The 14,589-nt window shown below is 38.9% G+C and overlaps 6 non-coding genes and 1 pseudogene across 6 annotated transcripts; all 7 read right to left on the bottom strand.

Annotated features, from left to right (window-relative positions):
- Window positions 1–7,989: 7,989 nt before the first annotated feature.
- LOC135038090 (U1 spliceosomal RNA) lies at window positions 7,990–8,117 on the bottom strand (annotated as a pseudogene).
- Window positions 8,118–8,788: 671 nt separating this feature from the next.
- Window positions 8,789–8,950, bottom strand: LOC135038088 (U1 spliceosomal RNA). The gene has a single exon (XR_010232510.1). It is a non-coding gene; the product is annotated as a U1 spliceosomal RNA (small nuclear RNA).
- Window positions 8,951–9,102: 152 nt separating this feature from the next.
- LOC135038079 (U1 spliceosomal RNA) lies at window positions 9,103–9,266 on the bottom strand. Its single transcript, XR_010232502.1, has one exon. It is a non-coding gene; the product is annotated as a U1 spliceosomal RNA (small nuclear RNA).
- A 646-nt stretch (window positions 9,267–9,912) lies between these two features.
- LOC135038083 (U1 spliceosomal RNA) lies at window positions 9,913–10,075 on the bottom strand. Its single transcript, XR_010232506.1, has one exon. It is a non-coding gene; the product is annotated as a U1 spliceosomal RNA (small nuclear RNA).
- Window positions 10,076–10,227: 152 nt separating this feature from the next.
- Window positions 10,228–10,391, bottom strand: LOC135038081 (U1 spliceosomal RNA). Its single transcript, XR_010232504.1, has one exon. It is a non-coding gene; the product is annotated as a U1 spliceosomal RNA (small nuclear RNA).
- Window positions 10,392–11,062: 671 nt separating this feature from the next.
- Window positions 11,063–11,225, bottom strand: LOC135038086 (U1 spliceosomal RNA). Its single transcript, XR_010232508.1, has one exon. It is a non-coding gene; the product is annotated as a U1 spliceosomal RNA (small nuclear RNA).
- A 152-nt stretch (window positions 11,226–11,377) lies between these two features.
- LOC135038077 (U1 spliceosomal RNA) lies at window positions 11,378–11,541 on the bottom strand. The gene has a single exon (XR_010232500.1). It is a non-coding gene; the product is annotated as a U1 spliceosomal RNA (small nuclear RNA).
- Between the last annotated feature and the right edge of the window lie 3,048 nt (window positions 11,542–14,589).

The following is a 14,589-nucleotide window of genomic DNA, read 5'->3' as shown; positions in this document are numbered from 1 at the left end:
ACCCAGAGATAGGCAGATTGAAACTATCCTTTGCTATATGCTTTTTTTTTGTTAATTAAAGTAATCCAAAACTGGGATTGATATTTTGTCTCTTTTATTTTTACTTAAAGTACAATAACTTTTACCATTTTAATTTGTTTTAATAGTATATTGACAGTATTGTTTTCTTTCAAAAATCCACTTAATTTTCTTTACCCTATTATTAAAATGGTAATTGACAAAAACAAACTACATTGTCACCAGAAGAGCAATACAAAATGTACAAGTGATATATTAAAATCATCTTTCCAGCTTGAATTTCAATGATGCATTGGGGCAACGATTTTGTGAGAAACATCTTCACCCTTAAATAAAGATTTTCTTAATTCCTTACCTGTGTGCTAATTAGATATCACCTTGTTTTCACATTAAACAGACTTCCACATGAGAAAGCAGCAAGGATGCAGTGGCGTTAATGTTTCCTGGTGTCAACCTGTATTATTTCAGTAGACATTGAAATGAGGATGCATCTTGCTGCCTTTCCAATGAAGCAAGTTTAATTTAGTAATAGGTGAAAAACCATCCTTACAAAGGTGTTAATCAGAGACTTGGCTTTGTGGACACTTTTCAGAGAACAAATTTGTTAGCATAAAAATAAAGCCAGAAAATGAAGAGCTGTTTAATCACTCAATTGGATTTTTCTGCCAGCATATTTTTTTTCTCTGTAACCCACTGCTAAATTGTGCTTCCTAGCTGTTTTTTATAAAATCACTGAATCAAATCTAACTCTGATTACATCAGAGAAGGCCAGGTAGCCTACACAATAAGAGGGGGTTTGAAATTTTGACTTGTCTACTTAAATATCACCAAAATCTGATCACAAGGTCAATTACGTCCCTGGGTGGGATTGAACCACCAACCTTTTGGTTAATAGTCGAACACACTAACCGATCGCGCCACAGAGACACTTTGCAAAAAGTACATACTGACAAAGGCTAATAAGCATACATCTAGAACGTTTCCTAGAAAAACATTAAAAAATAAATAATCTGGAGAGTTTTTGTAAGATGTTTCTTCCATCAACCAACGAATAAACACATTGGTACTTTCCCATGATGAGTGAGTGCTTCAGGATCTCTTGCACTTACATGTGCAGCAGAGTACTGCAATGGAAGCATGCTGGACCCATAACCCAGAGGTAGGCAGATTGAAACTATCCTTTGCTATATGCATTTTTTTTTGTTAATTTAAGTAATCAAAACTGGGATTGATATTTTTGCTCTTTTATTTTTACTTAAAGTACAATAACTTTTACCATTTTAATTTGTTTTAATAGTATATTGACAGTATAGTTTTCTTTCAAAAATCCACTTAATTTTCTTTACCCTATTATTAAAATGGTAATTGACAAAAAAAACTACATTGTCACCAGAAGAGCAATACAAAATGTACAAGTGATATATTAAAATCATCTTTCCAGCTTGAATTTCAATGATGCATTGGGGCAACAATTTTGTGAGAAACATCTTCACCCTTAAATAAAGATTTTCGTAATTCCTTACCTGTGTGCTAATTAGATATCACCTTGTTTTCACATTAAACAGACTTCCACATGAGAAAGCAGCAAGGATGCAGTGGCGTTAATGTTTCCTGGTTTCAACCTGTATTATTTCAGTAGACATTGAAATGAGGATGCATCTTGCTGCCTTTCCAATGAAGCAAGTTTAATTTAGTAATAGGTGAAAAACCATCCCTACAAAGGTGTTAATCAGAGACTTGGCTTTGTGGACACTTTTCAGAGAACAAATTTGTTAGCATAAAAATAAAGCCAGAAAATGAAGAGCTGTTTAATCACGCAATTTGATTTTTTTGCCAGCATATTTCTTTTTCTCTGCAACCCACTGCTAAATTGTGCTTCCTAGATGTTTTTATAAAATCATTGAATCAAATCTAACTCTGATTACATCAGAGAAGGCCAGGTACCCTACACAATAACAGGGGGTATGAAATTTGACTTGTCTACTTAAAGATCACCAAAATCTGATAACAAGGTCAATTACGTCCCTGGGTGGGATTGAACCACCAACCTTTTGGTTAATAGCCGTACACACTAACTGATTGCGCCACAGAGACACTTTGCAAAAGTACATACTGACAAATGCTAATAAGCATTCATCTAAAACGTTTCCTAGAAAAACTTAAAAAAGTCAATAATCTGGAGAGTTTTTGTAAGATGTTTCTTCTATCAACCAACGAAGAAACACATTGGTACTTTCCCATGATGAGTGAGTGCTTCAGGATCTCTTGCACTTACATGTGCCGCAGAGTACAGCAATGGAAGCATGCTGGGCCCATAACCCAGAGGTAGGCAGATTGAAACTATCCTCTGCTATATGCATTTTTTTTTGTTAATTAAAGTAATCCAAAACTGGGATTGATATTTTGGCTCTTTTATTTTTACTTAAAGTACAATAACTTTTACCATTTTAATTTGTTTTAATAGTATATTGACAGTATTGTTTTCTTTCAAAAATCCACTTCATTTTCTTTACCCTATTATTAAAATGGTAATTGACAAAAACAAACTACATTGTCACCAGAAGAGCAATACAAAATGTACAAGTGATATATTAAAATCATCTTTCCAGCTTGAATTTCAATGATGCATTGGGGCAACGATTTTGTGAGAAACATCTTCACCCTTAAATAAAGATTTTCTTAATTCCTTACCTGTGTGCTAATTAGATATCACCTTGTTTTCACATTAAACAGACTTCCACATGAGAAAGCAGCAAGGATGCAGTGGCGTTAATGTTTCCTGGTGTAAACCTATATTATTTCAGTAGACATTGAAATGAGGATGCATCTTGCTGCCTTTCCAATGAAGCAAGTTTAATTTAGTAATAGGTGAAAAACCATCCCTACAAAGGTGTTAATCAGAGACTTTGCTTTGTGGACACTTTTCAGAGAACAAATTTGTTAGCATAAAAATAAAGCCAGAAAATGAAGAGCTGTTTAATCACTCAATTGGATTTTTCTGCCAGCATATTTCTTTTTCTCTGCAACCCACTGCTAAATTGTGCTTCCTAGCTGTTTTTATAAAATCACTGAATCAAATCTAACTCTGATTACATCAGAGAAGGCCAGGTACCCTACACCATAACAGGGGGTTTGAAATTTTGACTTGTCTACTTAAAGATCACCAAAATCTGATAACAAGGTCAATTACGTACCTGGGTGGGATTGAACCACTAACCTTTTGGTTAATAGCCGTACACACTAACTAATTGCGCCACAGAGACACATTGCAAAAGTATATACTGACAAGGGCTAATAAGCATTCATCTAAAACGTTTCCTAGAAAAACTTTAAAAAGTCAATAATCTGGAGAGTTTTTGTAAGATGTTTCTTCCATCAACCAACGAAGAAACACATTGGTACTTTCCCATGATGAGTGAGTGCTTCAGGATCTCTTGCACTTACATGTGCAGCAGAGTACAGCAATGGAAGCATGCTGGGCTCATAACCCAGAGGTAGGCAGATTGAAACTATCCTCTGCTGTATGCTTTTTTTTTTAATTAAAGTAATCCAAAACTGGGATTGATATTTTGGCTCTTTTATTTTTACTTAAAGTACAATAACTTTTACCATTTTAATTTGTTTTAATAGTATATTGACAGTATTGTTTTCTTTCAAAAATCCACTTAATTTTCTTTACCCTATTATTAAAATGGTAATTGACAAAAACAAACTACATTGTCACCAGAAGAGCAATACAAAATGTACAAGTGATATATTAAAATCATCTTTCCAGCTTGAATTTCAATGATGCATTGGGGCAACGATTTTGTGAGAAACATCTTCACCCTTAAATAAAGATTTTCTTAATTCCTTACCTGTGTGCTAATTGGATATCACCTTGTTTTCGCATTAAACAGACTTCCACATGAGAAAGCAGCAAGGATGCAGTGGCGTTAATGTTTCCTGGTGTCAACTTGTATTATTTCAGTAGACATTGAAATGAGGATGCATCTTGCTGCCTTTCCAATGAAGCAAGTTTAATTTAGTAATAGGTGAAAAACCATCCCTACAAAGGTGTTAATCAGAGACTTGGCTTTGTGGACACTTTTCAGAGAACAAATTTGTTAGCTTAAAAATAAAGCCAGAAAATGAAGAGCTGTTTAATCACTCAATTGGATTTTTTTTTGCCAGCATATTTTTTTTCTCTGCAACCCACTGCTAAATTGTGCTTCCTAGCTGTTTTTTTTATAAAATCACTGAATCAAATCTAACTCTGATTATATCAGAGAAGGCCAGGTACCCTACACAATAAGAGGGGGTTTGAAATTTTGACTTGTCTACTTAAATATCACCAAAATCTGATCACAAGGTCAATTACGTTCCTGGGTGGGATTGAACCACCAACCTTTTGGTTAATAGCCTTACACACTAACCAATTGCACCACAGAGACACTTTGCAAAAAGTACATACTGACAAAGGCTAATAAGCATTCATCAAGAACGTTTCCTAGAAAAACTTTAAAAAGTCAATAATCTGGAGAGTTTTTGTAAGATGTTTCTTCCATCAACCAATGAAGAAACACATTGGTACTTTCCCATGATGAGTGAGTGCTTCAGGATCTCTTGCACTTACATGTGCAGCAGAGTACTGCAATGGAAGCATGCTGGGCCCATAACCCAGAGATAGGCAGATTGAAACTATCCTTTGCTATATGCATTTTTTTTTTGTTAATTAAAGTAATCCAAAACTGGGATTGATATTTTGGCTCTTTTATTTTTACTTAAAGTACAATAACTTTTACCATTTTAATTTGTTTTGATAGTATATTGACAGTATTGTTTTCTTTTAAAAATCCACTTAATTTTCTTTACCCTATTATTAAAATGGTAATTGACAAAAACAAACTACATTGTCACCAGAAGAGCAATACAAAATGTACAAGTGATATATTAAAATCATCTTTCCAGCTTGAATTTCAATGATGCATTGGGGCAACGATTTTGTGAGAAACATCTTCACCCTTAAATAAAGATTTTCTTAATTCCTTACCTGTGTGATAATTAGATATCACCTTGTTTTCACATTAAACAGACTTCCACATGAGAAAGCAGCAAGGATGCAGTGGCGTTAATGTTTCCTGGTGTCAACCTGTATTATTTCAGTAGACATTGAAATGAGGATGCATCTTGTTGCCTTTCCAATGAAGCAAGTTTAATTTAGTAATAGGTGAAAAACCATCCCTACAAAGGTGTTAATCAGAGACTTGGCTTTGTGGACACATTTCAGAGAACAAATTTGTTAGCATAAAAATAAAGCCAGAAAATGAAGAGCTGTTTAATCACTCAATTGTATTTTTTTGCCAGCATATTTTTTTATCTGCAACCCACTGCTAAATTGTGCTTCCTAGCTGTTTTTTTTATAAAATCACTGAATCAAATCTAACTCTGATTACATCAGAGAAGGCCAGGTACCCTACACAATAAGAGGGGGTATGAAATTTTGACTTGTCTACTTAAATATCACCAAAATCTGATCACAAGGTCAATTACATTCCTGGGTGGGATTGAACCACCAACCTTTTGGTTAATAGTCTTACACACTAACCAATTGCACCACAGAGACACTTTGCAAAAGTACATACTGACAAAGGCTAATAAGCATTCATCTAGAACGTTTCCTAGAAAAACTTTAAAAAGTCAATAATCTGGAGAGTTTTTGTAAGATGTTTCTTCCATCAACCAACGAAGAAACACATTGGTACTTTCCCATTATGAGTGAGTGCTTCAGGATCTCTTGCACTTACATGTGCAGCAGAGTACTGCAATGGAAGCATGCTGGGCCCATAACCCAGAGGTAGGCAGATTGAAACTATCCTTTGCTATATGCATTTTTTTTTGTTAATTAAAGTAATCCAAAACTGGGATTGATATTTTTGCTCTTTTATTTTTACTTAAAGTACAATAACTTTTACCATTTTAATTTGTTTTAATAGTATATTGACAGTATTGTTTTCTTTCAAAAATCCACTTAATTTTCTTTACCCTATTATTAAAATGGTAATTGACAAAAACAAATTACATTGTCACCAGAAGAGCAATACAAAATGTACAAGTGATATATTAAAATCATCTTTCCAGCTTGAATTTCAATGATGCATTGGGGCAACGATTTTGTGAGAAACATCTTCACCCTTAAAGATTTTCTTAATTCCTTACCTGTGTGCTAATTAGATATCACCTTGTTTTCACATTAAACAGACTTCCACATGAGAAAGCAGCAAGGATGCAGTGGTGTTAATGTTTCCTGGTGTCAACCTGTATTATTTCAGTAGACATTGAAATGAGGATGCATCTTGCTGCCTTTCCAATGAAGCAAGTTTAATTTAGTAATAGGTGAAAAACCATCCCTACAAAGGTGTTAATCAGAGACTTGGCTTTGTGGACACTTTTCAGAGAACAAATTTGTTAGCATAAAAATAAAGCCAGAAAATGAAGAGCTGTTTAATCACTCAATTGGATTTTTTTGCAAGCATATTTCTTTTTCTCTGCAACCCACTGCTAAATTGTGCTTCCTAGCTGTTTTAATAAAATCACTGAATCAAATCTAACTCTGATTACATCAGAGAAGGCCAGGTAGCCTACACCATAACAGGGGGTTTGAAATTTTGACTTGTCTACTTAAAGATCACCAAAATCTGATCACAAGGTCAATTACGTCCCTGGGTGTGATTGAACCACCAACCTTTTGGTTAGTAGCCGTACACACTAACTAATTGCGCCACAGAGACACTTTGCAGAAGTAAATACTGACAAAGGCTAATAAGCATTCATCTAGAACGTTTCCTAGAAAAACTTTAAAAAGTCAATAATCTGGAGAGTTTTTGTAAGATGTTTCTTCCATCAACCAACGAAGAAACACATTGGTACTTTCCCATGATGAGCGAGTGCTTCAGGATCTCTTGCACTTACATGTGCAGCAGAGTACAGCAATGGAAGCATGCTGGGCCCATAACCCAGAGGTAGGCAGATTGAAACTATCCTTTGCTATATGCTTTTTTTTTGTTAATTAAAGTAATCCAAAACTGGGATTGATATTTTGGCTCTTTTATTTTTACTTAAAGTACAATAACTTTTACCATTTTAATTTGTTTTAATAGTATATTGACAGTATTGTTTTCTTTCAAAAATCCACTTAATTTTCTTTACCCTATTATTAAAATGGTAATTGACAAAAACAAACTACATTGTCACCAGAAGAGCAATACAAAATGTACAAGTGATATATTAAAATCATCTTTCCAGCTTGAATTTCAATGATGCATTGGGGCAACGATTTTGTGAGAAACATCTTCACCCTTAAATAAAGATTTTCTTAATTCCTTACCTGTGTGATAATTAGATATCACCTTGTTTTCGCATTAAACAGACTTCCACATGAGAAAGCAGCAAGGATGCAGTGGCGTTAATGTTTCCTGGTGTCAACTTGTATTATTTCAGTAGACATTGAAATGAGGATGCATCTTGCTGCCTTTCCAATGAAGCAAGTTTAATTTAGTAATAGGTGAAAAACCATCCTTACAAAGGTGTTAATCAGAGACTTTGCTTTGTGGACACTTTTCAGAGAACAAATTTGTTAGCATAAAAATAAGCCAGAAAATGAAGAGCTGTTAAATCACTCAATTGGATTTTTCTGCCAGCATATTTTTTTTCTCTGCAAACCACTGCTAAATTGTGCTTCCTAGCTGTTTTTATAAAATCAATGAATCAAATCTAACTCTGATTACATCAGAGAAGGCCAGGTACCCTACACCATAAGAGGGGGTTTGAAATTTTGACTTGTCTACTTAAAGATCACCAAAATCTGATAACAAGATCAATTACATCCCTGGGTGGGATTGAACCACCAACCTTTTAGTTAATAGCCGTACACACTAACTGATTGCGCCACAGAGACACTTTGCGAAAGTCTGTTTAATGTCTGTTTAATGTGAAAATGCAGTCGAGTTTCCCACATTTGGGGAAATCATAGGGGTCAGCATACCCAGAATGCAATGAATGAACCTCACCCTGGGAGAACAATCTTCATGACCATGGTATCTCCTATGCAAAATAAGTATGATTTGGGATAGGGCAGGGGAGGGCCGCTGCTCAGGCACATCTCTGTCAAGTAAAGGAGATTCAACTGAGGCAGCACAAGGGAACTCTCATCTGGGGACAACAACTGCAGGGAGAACACATATTTTCAGATGAACATGGGAGGGCAGAAGGCTGCCTAATACTGAAGCACCCCCAAACAACAAACCAAATGCAACAACTAGTGCAAGCATTCCTGGGGGAAGGCCTGCAGCAGATGGATTTGCATATGGTAATGCCATCCAAGCAGTGGGTCAAAGTTGGCTTCAACCCTCGTCTGCATATGAAAAGAAAAAAGGGATGTGCAGGGCATGGCGGCCTTTTGCGGCGCTTGCATGACCCTTAGTTCGCATTAAACACCCCCACCCTCCTTCGGTGTGGGGCTCATGTTGGCTATGCCCCAGCACCTGAAGCATTCAAGCTGATTTCTTGCAGCAGCTGGGCACTGTAACAGCTCCAGAGCTGCTCTGTGAGGCAAGTAAAAGGGTGTGGGCCCTGCAGCACTACCTGTAGTTTGCATTGTGTGTTGGAAGGCACAAAGTAAGCAGACGGGAGAAGTCAGGATAGTGCGCAAGGGCATAGAAGGGAGCGGCTCAAGAAAAGAGAAGTGGAAACAGACAGCAAACTAGGCTGGAGAGAGACCTGAGACAAAGAGATCTGAATTATACGAGAGACGACCAGGGGAAACACAAATTATGCAGAAAGTTTCCCACATTTGGGGAAATCACAGGGGCAGCACACCCAGAGTGCAATGGGTGAGCCTTGCCTTGGGAGAAGCACCTACATGATCATAGTATCTCACCTGGCAGGTAAGTAGGAGTTGGGCTAGAGCTGGGGAGGGTCGCTGCTCGGGTACCCCCCTGTCAAGTGAAGGAGATCCAACTGAGGCAGCACAAGGGAACTCTCGAAAGAGGAACAAGGCTAGAGGAAGATCTGAGACAAAGAAATCTGATTTTTACCAGAGTTGACCAGAAGAAAGCACAAACACAGTCCCCCACTACCACAAATAATGCAGTCGAGTTTCCCACATTTGGGGAAATCATAGGGGTCAGCATACCCAGAATGCAATGAATGAACCTCACCCTGGGAGAACAATCTTCATGACCATGGTATCTCCTATGCAAAATAAGTATGATTTGGGATAGGGCTGGGGAGGGCCGCTGCTCAAGCACATCTCTGTCAAGTAAAGGAGATTCAACTGAGGCAGCACAAGGGAACTCTCATCTGGGGACAACAACTGCAGGGAGAACACATATTTTCAGATGAACATGGGAGGGCAGAAGGCTGCCTAATACTGAAGCACCCCCAAACAACAAACCAAATGCAACAACTAGTGCAAGCATTCCTGGGGGAAGGCCTGCAGCAGATGGATTTGCATATGGTGATGTCATCCAAGCAGTGGGTCAAAGTTGGCTTCAACCATCGTCTGCATATGAAAAGAAAAAAGGGATGTGCAGGGCATGGTGTCCTTTTGTGGCGCTTGGATGACCCCTCCTTCGGTGTGGGGCTCATGTTGGCTATGCCCCAGCCCCTGAAGCATTCAAGATGATTTCTTGCAGCAGCTGGGCACTGTAACAGCTCCAGAGCTGTTCTGTAAAGCATGTAAAAGGGTGTGGGCCCTGCAGCACTACCTGTAGTATGCATTGTGCGTTGGAAGGCACAAAGTAAGCAGACGGGAGAGGTCAGGATAGTGCGCAAGGGCATAGAAGGGAGCGGCTCAAGAAAAGAGAAGTGGAAACAGACAGCAAACTAGGCTGGAGAAAGACCTGAGACAAAGAGATCTGAATTATACGAGAGCCGACCAGAGGAAACACAAATTATGCAGTCAAGTTTCCCACATTTGGGGAAATCGCAGGAGCAGCACACCCAGAGTGCAATGGGTGAGCCTTGCCCTGGGAGAAGCACCTTCCTGATCATAGTATCTCACCTGGCAGGTAAGTAGGAGTTGGGCTAGAGCTGGGGAGGGTCGCTGCTCGGGCACCCCCCTGTCAAGTGAAGGAGATCCAACTGAGGCAGCACAAGGGAACTCTCGAAAGAAGAACAAGGCTAGAGGAATATCTGAGACAAAGAAATCTGACTTTTACCAGAGCTGAGCAGAGGAAAGCACAAACACAGTCCCCCACTACCACAAATAATGCAGTCGAGTTTCCCACATTTGGGGAAATCACAGGGGTCAGCATACCCAGAATGCAATGAATGAACCTCACCCTGGGAGAACAATCTTCATGACCATGGTATCTCTTATGCAAAATAAGTATGATTTGGGATAGGGCTGGGGAGGGCCGCTGCTCAGGCACATCTCTGTCAAGTAAAGGAGATTCAACTGAGGCAGCACAAGGGAACTCTCATCTGGGGACAACAACTGCAGGGAGAACACATATTTTCAGATGAACATGGGAGGGCAGAAGGCTGCCTAATACTGAAGCACCCCCAAACAACAAACCAAATGCAACAACTAGTGCAAGCATTCCTGGGGGAAGGCCTGCAGCAGATTGATTTGCATATGGTAATGCCATCCAAGCAGTGGGTCAAAGTTGGCTTCAACCCTCGTCTGCATATGAAAAGAGAAAAGGGGCGTGCAGGGCATGGCGGCCTTTTGCGGCGCTTGGGTGACCCTTAGTTCGCATTAAACACCCCCACCCTCCTTCGGTGTGGGGCTCATGTTGGCAATGCCCAAGCCCCTGAAGCATTCAAGCTGATTTCTTGCAGCAGCTGGGTACTGTAACAGCTCCAGAGCTGCTCTGTGAGGCAAGTAAAAGGGTGTGGGCCCTGCAGCACTACCTGTAGTTTGCATTGTGTGTTGGAAGGCACAAAGTAAGCAGACGGGAGAAGTCAGGATAGTGCGCAAGGGCATAGAAGGGAGCGGCTCAAGAAAAGAGAAGTGGAAACAGACAGCAAACTAGGCTGGAGAGAGACCTGAGACAAAGAGATCTGAATTATACGAGAGACGACCAGGGGAAACACAAATTATGCAGTCAAGTTTCCCACATTTGGGGAAATCACAGGGGCAGCACACCCAGAGTGCAATGGGTGACCCTTGCCCTGGGAGAAGCACCTACATGATCATAGTATCTCACCTGGCAGGTAAGTAGAAGTTGGGCTAGAGCTGGGGAGGGTCGCTACTCGGGTACCCCCCTGTCAACTTAAGGAGATCCAACTGAGGCAGCACAAGGGAACTCTCGAAAGAGGAACAAGGCTAGAGGAAGATCTGAGACAAAGAAATCTGACTTTTACCAGAGCTGACCAGAGGAAAGCACAAACACAGTCCCCCACTACCACAAATAATGCAGTCGAGTTTCCCACATTTGGGGAAATCATAGGGGTCAGCATACCCAGAATGCAATGAATGAACCTCACCCTGGGAGAACAATCTTCATGACCATGGTATCTCCTATGCAAAATAAGTATGATTTGGGATAGAGCTGGGGAGGGCCGCTGCTCAGGCACATCTCTGTCAAGTAAAGGAGATTCAACTGAGGCAGCACAAGGGAACTCTCATCTGGGGACAACAACTGCAGGGAGAACACATATTTTCAGATGAACATGGGAGGGCAGAAGGCTGCCTAATACTGAAGCACCCCCAAACAACAAACCAAATGCAACAACTAGTGCAAGCATTCCTGGGTGAAGGCCTGCAGCAGATAGATTTGCATATGGTGATGTCATCCAAGCAGTGGGTCAAAGTTGGCTTCAACCCTCGTCTGCATATGAAAAGAGAAAAGGGGCGTGCAGGGCATGGCAGGCCTTTTGCGGCGCTTGGATGACCCCTAGTTCGCATTAAACACCTCCACCCTCCTTCGGTGTGGGGCTCATGTTGGCTATGCCCCAGCCCCTTAAGCATTCAAGCTGATTTCTTGCAGCAGCTGGGCACTGTAACAGCTCCAGAGCTGCTCTGTAAGGCAAGTAAAAGGGTCTCTGTGGCGCAATCAGTTAGTATGTACGGCTATTAACCGAAAGGTTGGTGGTTCAATCCCACCCAGGGACGTAATTGACCTTGTGATCAGATTTTGGTGATATTTAAGTAGACAAGTCAAAATTTCAAACCCCCTCTTATTGTGTAGGGTACCTGGCCTTCTCTGATGTAATCAGAGTTAGATTTGATTCAGTGATTTTATAAAAAACAGCTAGGAAGCACAATTTAGCAGTGGGTTGCAGAGAAAAAAAATATGCTGGCAGAAAAATCCAATTGAGTGATTAAACAGCTCTTCATTTTCTGGCTTTATTTTTATGCTAACAAATTTGTTCTCTGAAAAGTGTCCACAAAGCCAAGTCTCTGATTAACACCTTTGTAAGGATGGTTTTTCACCTATTACTAAATTAAACTTGCTTCATTGGAAAGGCAGCAAGATGCATCCTCATTTCAATGTCTACTGAAATAATACAGGTTGACACCAGGAAACATTAACGCCACTGCATCCTTGCTGCTTTCTCATGTGGAAGTCTGTTTAATGTGAAAACAAGGTGATATCTAATTAGCACACAGGTAAGGAATTAAGAAAATCTTTATTTAAGGGTGAAGATGTTTCTCACAAAATTGTTGACCCAATGCATCATTGAAATTCAAGCTGGAAAGATGAATTTAATATATCACTTGTACATTTTGTATTGCTCTTCTGGTGACAATGTAGTTTGTTTTTGTCAATTACCATTTTAATAATAGGGTAAAGAAAATGAAGTGGATTTTTGAAAGAAAACAATACTGTCAATATACTATTAAAACAAATTAAAATGGTAAAAGTTATTGTACTTTAAGTAAAAATAAAAGAGACAAAATATCAATCCCAGTTTTGGATTACTTTAATTAACAAAAAAAAATGCATATAGCAGAGGATAGTTTCAATCTGCCTACCTCTGGGTTATGGGCCCAGCATGCTTCCATTGCAGTACTCTGCTGCACATGTAAGTGCATGAGATCCTGAAGCACTCACTCATCATGGGAAAGTACCAATGTGTTTCTTCGTTGGTTGATGGAAGAAACATCTTACAAAAACTCTCCAGATTATTGACTTTTTAAAGTTTTGCTAGGAAACGTTTTAGATGAATGCTTATTAGCCTTTGTCAGTATGGACTTTTGCAAAGTGTCTCTGTGGCGCAATCAGTTAGTATGTACGGCTATTAACCAAAAGCACTGTTTGCAAAGTGTCTCGGTGGCGCAATCGGTTAGTGTGTTCGGCTATTAACCAAAAGGTTGGTGGTTCAATCCCACCCAGGGACGTAATTGACCTTGTGATCAGATTTTGGTGATATTAAAGTAGACAAGTCAAAATTTCAAACCCCCTCTTATTGTGTAGGGTACCTGGCCTTCTCTGATGTAATCAGAGTTAGATTTGATTCAGTGATTTTATAAAAAACAGCTAGGAAGCACAATTTAGCAGTGGGTTGCAGAGAAAAAAAATATGCTGGCAGAAAAATCCAATTGAGTGATTAAACAGCTCTTCATTTTCTGGCTTTATTTTTATGCTAACAAATTTGTTCTCTGAAAAGTGTCCACAAAGCCAAGTCTCTGATTAACACCTTTGTAAGGATGGTTTTTCACCTATTACTAAATTAAACTTGCTTCATTGGAAAGGCAGCAAGATGCATCCTCATTTCAATGTCTACTGAAATAATACAAGTTGACACCAGGAAACATTAACGCCACTGCATCCTTGCTGCTTTCTCATGTGGAAGTCTGTTTAATGTGAAAACAAGGTGATATCTAATTAGCACACAGGTAAGGAATTAAGAAAATCTTTATTTAAGGGTGAAGATGTTTCTCACAAAATCGTTGCCCCAATGCATCATTGAAATTCAAGCTGGAAAGATGATTTTAATATATCACTTGTACATTTTGTATTGCTCTTCTGGTGACAATGTAGTTTGTTTTTGTCAATTACCATTTTAATAATAGGGTAAAGAAAATTAAGTGGATTTTTGAAAGAAAACAATACTGTCAATATACTATTAAAACAAATTAAAATGGTAAAAGTTATTGTACTTTAAGTAAAAATAAAAGAGCCAAAATATCAATCCCAGTTTTGGATTACTTTAATTAACAAAAAAAAAAAGCATACAGCAGAGGATAGTTTCAATCTGCCTACCTCTGGGTTATGGGTCCAGCATGCTTCCATTGCTGTACTCTGCTGCACATGTAAGTGCAAGAGATCCTGAAGCACTCACTCATCATGGGAAAGTACCAATGTGTTTCTTTGTTGGTTGATGGAAGAAACATCTTACAAAAACTCTCCAGATTATTGACTTTTTAAAGTTTTTCTAGGAAACGTTTTAGATGAATGCTTATTAGCCTTTGTCAGTATGAACTTTTGCAAAGTGTCTCTGTGGCGCAATCAGTTAGTATGTACTGCTATTAACCAAAAGGTTGGTGGTTCAATCCCACCCAGGGACCTAATTGACCTTGTTATAAGATTTTGGTGATCTTTAAGTAGACAAGTCAAATTTCATACCCCCTGTTATGGT

Source organism: Pseudophryne corroboree, unplaced genomic scaffold (assembly GCF_028390025.1).
Source record: "Pseudophryne corroboree isolate aPseCor3 unplaced genomic scaffold, aPseCor3.hap2 scaffold_698, whole genome shotgun sequence".
NCBI classification, from domain to species: domain Eukaryota; kingdom Metazoa; phylum Chordata; class Amphibia; order Anura; family Myobatrachidae; genus Pseudophryne; species Pseudophryne corroboree.
This window is presented reverse-complemented; position numbering and strand designations above follow the sequence as displayed.